At 42.3% G+C, this 8,530-nt stretch overlaps 1 long non-coding RNA gene across 1 annotated transcript; it reads right to left on the bottom strand.

The window, feature by feature from the left end:
• Window positions 1–3,467: 3,467 nt before the first annotated feature.
• On the bottom strand, window positions 3,468–7,312 carry LOC138100946 (uncharacterized). Its single transcript, XR_011146988.1, has 2 exons — window positions 6,438–7,312; window positions 3,468–5,207 (listed from the first exon to the last, which is right to left on the bottom strand). It is a non-coding gene; the product is annotated as an uncharacterized lncRNA (long non-coding RNA).
• Window positions 7,313–8,530: the final 1,218 nt, after the last annotated feature.

The following is an 8,530-nucleotide window of genomic DNA, read 5'->3' as shown; positions in this document are numbered from 1 at the left end:
GAAAGCAGAGATGGAAACCGATGAAATGCTCCTTGCCCACATAGCACTACCTTTCTTCCCAGTTTTATTTAGCGTGGTTTTTTGTGGTATTGAGTTCTGTAGCTGCACTGTTTAGTGCTGCTCCTTTGAGTGCCATGATGTGGCCCCAAAAGCTGACATTGCTGCTACAGAAGCCCCTCCATGCAAGGCAGTGAGGCAGTTTCCCACAGGCAGGTTTGTGTTTCACTCTTGACCAGCCAGAGGTCCTGATTGCTGCTCCTCTCTTTGGAATTTTGCCACCCACGCAGGTCCTGAAGTGCATCAGAACTCTTGATGAGGCTACCCTATTGAGGCACCTCAGTAGCTTTGACCTCAAATAACAGACTAAGCTCTATGCAGCTTAACACCTTTAAATTACAGGACATTGTTCCAGGGAACAGGCCCAGCACAGCGCAGCGGCCACAATGTGACAGCCGCGGAACGAAGGGGTTACCTGTGGATGCCTGAAGAACAGCCCCAGAGCTGCCCACCATGGCACAGGGTCCCCAGGACCCAGCAGGACCTGCTGGGTGTCCCTTGTAGGCCACCACCAGGCTACTTGTGGGTCTTTGTCTTGCCTACCTGCAAAGCCATGGGGGGAGAAGATCACAAATGATTTGGGTTGGAAGGGACCTTTAAGGTCTTGTCCAGCCCTCAAGATGAAGCAAAGACAGAGGCACATCCACAGGCACGGCCAGCACAGCCAGCAATAAACATGTTTGTGGTAGCAGAGAGGTTTCTGTCCTTGTTCCAGTGCAGCCTGATAGGGAAGTGCCTCTACTGTTGCTCTCCACCCAGGGAACATGCAGAGTGGATGTGAGGGAGCTGAGAAGATCCTTCAGCTGTCTATGCTGAAAATTTTGAGGGTATTGACATTTCATGTCAGCTGCACTCACCAGGGTTAATTAAAGTCTGTGTTTTATAGATTGTCCTTGGCCATAAACGGAAAAGCTGCCTCAACTGGAAATCAATAGAGCAATCTTTAAGCTCTTTTATTTTATTACATATAGGGTTCTAATTGGAAAAAATTGAGGGCCGTAATTAATGGTGCCAGAGAGGTCCTGAGATGTATGTTCAAAGCGTCCTGAGGAGAGTGCTTTGCTGCAGGCAGCGTGCTGGAGATGCCCAGCATGCCGGGGCACAGCATTGAGGCCAGGCTCACTCAGCGCTGGTGAGTGAGCTCCCAGGAGCACTGCAGAAATCCAACAGCAAATCAATAGCCAGCACTCTGCCCAGAAATTGAGGGGACGGCTGTGAAGGCAGTGCTGTCACCACAGGGCACTGCAGAAAAGCCATATCTGCTGGCTGCTGACAACCAAGGAGTGTCACAGATGCTGCCAATGGCCTCCCTGTCCCGAGCCAGTGAGACTGATGTGCTTTATGCCTTTCTCTAAGTCTACTGTGCACTGGTATGCAGTGAAATGGTTCACCCCTCTTCAGTGGGGTGGAGTCATTCCAAAACCACAGGTGCCTTTGGGGCTTATGGAAGGTGAAGTATCCTGACAGGGCTACTGCTTTCCCTTGCAACAGCCTTGCTGGCAGGCCATACAACTTTCCCACAACAAACAGGCCAAGGAATATTTTTCATTTAAACAACTTTCTGAGCAGTGCCTGTGAAATAATTCTGTCCACAAACAATGGAGTGTCAAGGATCAGAATCATTCCTGTGATCCAATAAGCAGAATAAACCCCAGAAGACTGGCCCATTCACAAGCAGCCAACATGAGGCCCTCGGCCAAACGTGTGAGAATAAAATGTAAGTACTTAGAAGGCTAATAAGCTGCTTGTGCTTGAAAAGCATTTCATGCCTACCTCTTCAGCATTTACCTTTTAGAAATAATTATTTTCAACTTTTCTATGTTGTTTTTCTCATTTCTAGACCTTTTCCCTGTAAATAATGACAAAAGCATTTTTCTGTCTGTGAGTCAGATAAGTTACTTGATACAGCATCTTAGGGTAGAAAGCCAATAGTCAATAGACTGTGCCACATGGGGTTTTTTGTTTGGTTGGTTCTTTTCCTTCAGTGCCCACTTGTCTTGTTTAGAGCTGGGTCCGAAATCCCAGCATGCTGCAACTGGTCACTCCCAAAATATTGCAAAGCTTTTTACTGAGCAGGGTTAGACTCTGGGAAGAGCCCAGGGAAACTTTTCTGTGCTTGAAAACAGTGACTTGCTTTCCCAAGTTGAGCCTGAGATAAGCAGTGCTGAAAACACTTTCTCCTGGCAAAACTGAGCCCTGCACACTTTGCTGGCAGTGATTAATGATACCCCAAAGTCTTTGCCACCCAAATACGTTCTTTAGTCTTGGATTGTAACATGTAGATCAGAATTATATACTCGACCTACAAACTTGTTCAACAAGTAACTCACGAGCTGAACTAATTTGTAAGCAGATCCAGTTCAATATCATTTCTGTGGGCATGTTCATTCCACAGTGAAGTGGATGTCATTTACTGCTTTAGCAAATTAGGACACAGAAGCTGAAGAACACAAAATTTAAATAGGACTGTCCACAGAGGATTTAACCAAACTTTAGTGAAAAGACTTTTACAAATATAGATCCATTTTCCTGGTATTCTCATACAGACGAAACTCACAGTGGAGGACCAACTTTAACTTTTGGGGGCTTTTTTTGCCATACTAGTGGCTAGAAAAACTGTAGTGGCTCTTTTAGACATGTATTACAGTGGAGCTGTTGAGCCAGACAACCTGAATTGATTTTTCATTTCTTTTTCATCTACCTGATCCATTGCATGTAACTTCTTTAAATACTGAGCTCTCTCTGCAGACAGTTCATCACTTCCCATTAAAGCCAATTCCAGCACCTCCAGCCCTGCAGAAGTGCCCCAAATATTCTTTCAAATCCTTTCTGTGCTTTACAGATATCCTTCAAGCAAATCTGTCTTCTCTCCTTCATACCAACATTAATTCCCTTGTGATTTTTAACAAGCATGGAAGTTCATATGTCTCCCTTTACTACAAGTTTTGTAATTTCAGGGGTTAAGAGGATCTCAGGCTCTTATTTCCGCTCTCCACTAAACTCACCTCTTTTACTTGATACACACTCAGCACAAGTCAGTCCCTTTGAGAGATGTTTCCCAGCCTTCTGATGAGTTGGTTGTCTGCCGTGCCCCTTATCATGAAGGGCCCAAACACCTTCCCTGTTTTGGTGGTTTTCACTTTTCCAGCATCAGGATTTGCAGAGGCCTGCTCTCTCCCCATCACTGATTGTAATGAGGAGGAGTTTCCACTTGCCACCTCCAGCATGCCTTCTGCAAGGTTTCATGGCGCTCCTGCCACCACCATGCCCAGAATATCTAATGCCTGCTCTCCAGGCTTGTCAGAAAGGGTCCAGCTCATTCTGTGATACAGGAATGTGGAGTAATGGACAATAGTTGTGCTAGACACGGGTAACGGATTACATTTCTGCAAACAGAAAAGGATAGCTACTTAATAAAGATAATACATTTTAATAGGCAGTACATTTTTTTTTTCTTGACGCAACATGGTATTTTCTGAAAGTATTTTGCACAAAAACACAAACAGGTATTTCACAATCTTTCTCTGCTTTTTTCTACTGTCCTTTCACTGTACAACATACCACAAAATATCTTGGGTTTTTAATCAACATGAAAATCCACAGTGACTGCTTTTTTTTTGAAGGAAACTTCATCAATCAGGAACCAGAATAGTTGTAGATGCCAACTAGCATATTTCAGATGGCCTGACCTTTCCAAAGTAGGCATCCAAGACTCCTCTGCTCCTGAAGAACACAAGTGATCCAGGAATACCTGAATGAACCACGTAAGTTCAGCTGAAGCATGGACACTTGTTTGTTCCCCATCTTTGATCAAGCTTCATCAAAAGTCTTCCATGGTGCCACTAAGACAGAAGATTGTCAGATCCAACAAAGTGGAAGTAAGAGCAATGGCCAAGCACAGGGAAAAAAACACTTTTCAGATTTGTCTATAGACATGAACTAATAAATCTGCTCAGTCTCTTACCATAATGCTGGGCAAGTTTTAATATTTCAGAGAAGGAAATTGGAGAGAGAAGTTCCTCAAAAGTGTTGCATCAATAGGTAACAAAACTTAGATGATCATCCTGGATCGTGGTCCTACACTTAGACCAACAGTTGTCTTCTTTCAATGTTCAATTTAAAAAAAAGTAATTCTTGGAATGCTACCAGTCAGTGGATTGAGACTGAGCAGATGCTCACAGTAATACAACTTTCAAACATTTATAGTTCTAGAAAGGTAGGGTACATGCAGATAGAAGCACTACTTGATATTTTGGAACTGCCAGCTCTGTACAAATTAAGAGCTACTGTAACTAGCACTTGAAACACTCTCTAAACTTCCAGAGTTATTCAATAACCCACAGGAATCCAATGCATTACTCAGAACACAGGGACGAAGGTTCATCTGTGAAATTGCTTCCCTTGCTGATTCCCACTGTGTGCCCCAGGCTATATGGGAGTCATATTTGTAGCACACATAATGCAATTAGCCAAGGAACAGGTGAAAACCAACTATTGCCTGCTACATTACAAGGATTATATGCAGTAATTTACAGAATTTAAAAGAGCCTCAGTGCAAGGTATATTCCTCCCTTCACAGAAAACAAGCACACACTTCAGCATCTCAGCCGGGCATCCCACCCTGTAAACATTTGTGACAAGCAAAGCATGTGCTACAGTGAGGAGTCTCATGGAAAACACTGAATTAATTTTCATAGTGGCTGTTTGCCCAGTCCTGTTTCAAGGGTCAGGCCCTGTTTGTATTCTGCTACATACAATTAAAAGATCCCTAGCTACCATAAGTTCAACAAAGTATACTGACATATTCCTTCCTCTGTGTGCAGAAAACATTTTTAGTAGCTACTATGCAAACATCACCTAATTTTTACATTATCTTCACCCTTCTTCTTTTTACATTCTCTTCAACCTGTTTCCCTGCTTTTACTATATGTGAAAATAATAAATATATATGATATACCAGTAATTAAGCCATCAAAAAATTACATGTCTTTCCAGAAGGGAAAGGAGATGCTTGAGATTTAGAAGTCAAAACCTGGTCATTAACACAAGTGCCCTGATGGTAAAAAGCTTCAGCTGCTCCACATTTCCCATTGAAATGCAACTTTGGTGGGATGTTCCTGGATATCGTGATAAAACAGGCTGCTTCACATCTGAAATGACAAGAGTATCTCAGGATTATTATTCCAGGTAAGGTTGTTCAGGAACATAAGAGCAAGCTAAAATGGAAGACACAGAATAAATCCAATATGGGTTAGACAATAAGGATTAAATTCATTGTCCAGGCCATTGTCTTGCATCCACACATACTGAACCACCTCTGGGTTTTCAATAATGTAGGCAAAACTGCGTTCTGCTGCTCTAATTCAAGGAACAAAGGAGGTAATTTTGTCCTTTTTATTGGCATCAGGAAAGCTCGGTCTCTGCATGCTAGAGGAAATGAGAATAGGTCAAAACCATCAAAGATGTTCCTCACATCTCTGGTCAGCCAGGTATTTCTCAGTGGAGGGTGATGGGACCCATTCTAGAGGGGCTTCATCCTACAGTGCTGGTGGGAGGCTGGGCTTTGCCAGAGCCTCTGTTGGGTCCATCCCACACATGCTGGGACACCCAGCTCCTCAGAGCATCCTTCTCCCCTACCTCCTGCTCTACCCTGGTCACATAGGACCCTTCCCACAGCTGCTTCCTTCTCCCTCAGCAAAGGACCACAGCTCTCCACAAGCGAGAGAAGCAGCTCCATGGGAAGTGGATATTGTGGTGCCTGAGAAAGCTTCATACATGAAGGACAATGCAGTGCCCACATCAAAACCTGGGTTTCAGAGGTGCTCTGATGGTCTCTGCCCTCTCACACATAAAAATAGCATCCAGCACTTGCTGTGTATGTTAACCACCAAGGATTTCAAGAGGTAATAAACTACCTCAATCAAAGTGCTGGCTTTTTTCATGAAGTGAAAAAGATTCAGATTTTTCATGGAAAAAAAAAGGAGCAAAAAATTTCTGGGTACCAAATATTTTTTTTTAATAGGTATCTGCCTTTAAAAATCTATTCTTTCTCACACAAACAGAAAGAAAATTCACTCAGGGATTTACATCCAGGAAATGCTGAACAGTTAAAGTCACATGCTCTTGCCTATATAGGTCTGTCTCTGGAGCTGGAAGCTTCTTCAGTTTGCCTGTGAATCTGGTCACGATGGTGTGCTCAAGCTGAGCTTTCTTTAAGACATTTTTCCTTGAGGCTGCTGCCAACTTAAGTCATTGCTCTTTTTGGTTTGCATTTTTAACCCTTTTTTTTAGTTATGTGGCACAATACTGAGACTAAAAAGTATTAAAGGGACTGACAATCACTAATGTTATGGGATGGAAAACAAAGGCTATGAACTTACATATTTATTGCTGAGATGTGAAGAGTTGCCGAGTTTTATTCTTCCCATGAGATGAGTGCTCTCCTAAGAAACAGAAAATATATTTGCATCAGATAAACATGGAAAGACAAAAGGACCAATGAGTCTAGCAGGAACACATCACTGACCACTGTACAAACCAGCCAGTCTCCTTGTCAGATTTACTTAATGCCAAAAATTGTTCACACGATAGATTTTTAGTACTCTTCCTAGTTTATCGATTATCTCCCCTGTGATTTGCTCAAAAATGGTGGGTTACTACCACAATGTATTTTCCAAGGTTGAAGAGGAATAAGACTTTAATTAATTTATAGCTATGATTAGAACATTGAACTATAAAAATAAGAAGATAGAACTATAAAATTAATTTTTGCCAGTAACACTGACATCAGCTCAGTTCCTCCAAAGCAGAAGGATGAATATTTAAGAACTTCACACAGTTCTCAATCCTCCTTCCCTGGAGAAGCAGAGGCACTACCAGCAGTTACAGGCAGGCAAATAAGAATCCAGATGAGGACGTGTTTACAGATGTCCCGTTTCCAAGGGCATGACTCAGGAATGGCAGTGGAATTACTTTGTGTCAGAGATTTGTACATGGAGATGAACAGGGAGTGGCATTCACAGACTGTCCAGAGCCACATGGAGATAGGCATGAGGGTGGGAAAACCCAAATGCCTCCAGGAAACTGCCTTCTGCCTCCCTGCTCACCTGCAGGAGACAATTTAATTCCTCATGCACACATGAGAGGCAAGGAAGTGATGTATTACATTCCAGGAGAAGTGAATATGTGTTAAAAAGCTACAAATGATCAAGGGCCTGGGGTTGCAAATTGTAATACAAGTTAGGATTATAGAAAAATTCACTGATTAGGCATTTAAATGATTAGCAGCCAAATTAAATAGTTGCACTCCTGAAGAGAATGGAAAAGACTTATCAATAGTTTTCCAACAGCTTTTCTTCACAGCAAAAAAGGCTCTTTAATTTAGTCCAGCTTTTTGGAGATGAGTACAAGACTTGGTATCTGCTAAAAACTGTTCAACAATAATGTGCTGGAATTGTGTTCACTTCCCAAGGGTTCAATTTTGGAAAAAAATATTTTAAAGTAATTTTGAAGTGTTGCTAAGATAGAGCTTCAGAAGTTCTGATCATGTCACATTTCAGGTAGAGAAAAGGGAATCACAGGTTTCTTCTAGGAAAAAAACTGAAACATCTTAACAAGGCATATTTTTTGTTAGATAAAAATCTTGTTTTGAAAAGCTAAAATAAAGTGAACCAGTTCAAATATTGCACAGTTTTATACTAACAAAGGAATGATATTTTCAAGAACGCTCATTTCTTTTTTAGTTCTTTTCCTCTTCTGCATGTCTCTACTTTCCTTGCTTAATATGTAGAAATAGAAGATTAAATAGAGAATGAAAGAGAGAAGTTGGCAAAACTATTTAAAAAAGAAGGCGATGGAGAAATTAATTGTGAAATATATTACCATGCAGAAGATACTCAATAGTGGTAATAAATATCAGTACTTTTCTATCAATTCCACTCTCAGCTGTTTTTTCTGCAGACAGATTCACATGGAAGCACCCCAGGAGAATAACATGTCTAAGGGCAGGCTCCAGAGTCAACGTAGCTCCCTGATTACATCCCATTTATGCCACTAGACCTTGGATCAGAGTATGAAATGGGCAAGCAGCGTTGGCTGCAGAAGGCAGAGTGTTTGAGTGGTACCTGCCCACAGCGGTAGCCAGGCCAGGGAGGGTGACTCTGCCTTTCTGCACACCCTGAGACTGCAGCACACAGACACTCACGCCCTATCCAGATTTCCTGGTGCTACACACTTTATCCCTGGAACAGTGAACAGTGTCCCCCTATAATATCAATGTCTGGTGAGGAATGGATGCAGGCAGGGATGCTCTATGTTGCTTTGCACTTCCAAGAGGGCAGGAGCCTGCAAGACTTGTGAAACGAAACCAAGTTATGGCTGCTCCATGGTTGCAAATATGCCTGAAGATATTTTTGTCCTAAGGTCTGTGATCATTAGTGCCAGCCAACAATTCAGTGACGATGAGACAATGATT

This window comes from Aphelocoma coerulescens, unplaced genomic scaffold (genome assembly GCF_041296385.1).
Source record: "Aphelocoma coerulescens isolate FSJ_1873_10779 unplaced genomic scaffold, UR_Acoe_1.0 HiC_scaffold_171, whole genome shotgun sequence".
Lineage (NCBI taxonomy): Eukaryota > Metazoa > Chordata > Aves > Passeriformes > Corvidae > Aphelocoma > Aphelocoma coerulescens.
Note: the sequence above shows the minus strand (reverse complement) of the source record. Positions and strands in the feature narration are given on the sequence as shown.